Source organism: Bidens hawaiensis, unplaced genomic scaffold, assembly GCF_021521415.1.
Source record: "Bidens hawaiensis isolate Kalapana, Puna unplaced genomic scaffold, B.hawaiensis_p1.1 tig00035719_1, whole genome shotgun sequence".
In the NCBI taxonomy this organism is placed as follows: Eukaryota; Viridiplantae; Streptophyta; class Magnoliopsida; order Asterales; family Asteraceae; genus Bidens; species Bidens hawaiensis.
In genome coordinates, this window is record NW_027496208.1 from 85,370 (window position 1) to 87,476 (window position 2,107).

Genomic DNA, 2,107 nt, shown 5'->3' on the forward strand with positions numbered 1-2,107 from the left:
TAATCATTCAACTATGTCCAAGCAGTAGATTATCATTAATTTCATGCGTGTGAAGTGTTAGGGTTTTAAATAAACGATCTTCTTTACATGCTTGCATTGGTAGTTTTATCAATTATTGGTTTGCTATTTATTACTAATCTTGATGACGTGCAATTCTCTTTAGATTGTATTGGTAATTAGTAAGGTCCTTATTCAGTTTCAGAGTTGAAGAAACACCGGATCAAACTGGATAGTCCGATCCGATATTTCCCCAGATATGAGTATACTGAAGCGCTATGAGAACAGATCCAAGCTAGTGCCTGCTAAATAAAGCATCGTTGAGTCTCATTACGGGAAGGACTGAGTGGGGGGTCTTCCCGTAACCACCCTCCGGCGTGAGAATAAGTATCGTACTTTGATCGAAATAAAGTATAATACGGTGAGTGATCGCTTAAGGCTTGAGAGTGTGAATGAATACCTTGAAGAGATGATCTTCGAATTTATAGCCAAAGGTGGGGGAAGGTGATTGGTGGAGTTGTCACTATCGATTTATTCCCTCTCTACCTAAATGGACCAGTGTCGAGCCTTTATTGGATGTGACAGCCTGGACCCGTTTTTGGGGCAGCCATTACCTGTGCACGTCGTGAGATGGCCATTACTTGTCCAGGTGTCATCTTTCCATTGGCCGATGTCGCTATCAGGAGGTATTATGGGAATCTTCTAGAAATAGTTTGTTACTACTGCTCTTCCATATTACGTGGGGATCATTTGTGTGATGAGTCCCTTGTATTGTTTGCGGATTCCTTCCGCGGATGCTCGCATGGTAATCCGTAGGTTATAGTGGAGATCCGCGAAGCATGTCTTGGACTGTGGATGGCTTTGCCGGTCCACGTGTTCCTTGAGCGGATGTCTTTTGACGATCCGCGGGTCATATAAGGGATCCGTGGGTGGTGGATGTCTTTTAACAATTCGCGGGTCGGATAAGGGATCCGTGGGTAGCTTTGCTACCCTCCCTCTATAAGTCCCCCCAGTCCATTGTTACTTCCGTGATGTGATGTCGCGAGTGGAATTATGGACTCTGTCGTGGCCTTTTATCGTGGGTTGCAACTGCCCCCTGGGGATTCCTGTTGCTTTTGAACTGGGGTACTGTTTTGACGTCTGAGATTTGACATCTTCCGTCTGAATCATGTCAGGAGTGGTGCTCGAGGTTGGTGCACGAGTTTTAGGCGGCTGATTCAAAATTATTTTGTTTTATCAGTTCCCGCCTAACGTGTCATCTTCTGACTGGATGGTTTTGGCGTGTGAGCTGGATCCCCTTTTCTCGCATTAATTGCGATGTGTATATATAAGGAAAACCGTTCCTCTTTCCAATTTACTTGCAATAATTTTCTCTCGAATCCGTTCATCTTCATCCTCTTTCTCTGCATATTTTCATACCTTTCTCTGAATTAAAATGGTCGGTGGTAAGAAGGAGAAGAGAGGCCATGAGAGTAAGAAAGATTCGTCAAAGGGACTGGTAGAGAACATTTGCATTAACTGTAAAGTTACTGACTTCCAGGATATCGTCAACCTTTACGGGTTGGCGCCGGAGTGGGAACCGAAGCTTCCTTTTCTGGGTTCTACGGCTGATCGGCCGCCGGCTAGAAAGATTGCTCTGTATGGTGAATCTTTCACCACAGGCAATTTCCGGTTGCCTATCACCAAGTTTTTTGGTGATTTATTGGATGTATCTGGGATTCATATTTCCTAGTTGCATCCGTTCGGAATCATGAGGCTCCGACATTTTGAGTTTTGTTGCAGGGCCCTTGAGGTGGAGCCCACGGTGGATCGCTTTCTTGCGATTTACAAGATTCAAACCCAAGGGAGTTGGTTTAGCTTCCCGGTTCAGCGGAAGGCGATAGAAACTGAGCCTCCGCGTAGTGCTCACGAGTGGAAGAATAAGTTCTTGTGGATTAACGCTGATGTTATTCCATTGGCGATGACCCGCCGCTCACTAACTGAGAAATTTCTTCACCTTTCGCTTACTGACGCGGAAGGGGAGGAGTGGTATGTGAAGCTAACACGGACTCCAACCCCTATGGGTCTCATTCCGGAGTCAGCTTTAGTGCAGGTGGGGATGAGTCGCCTG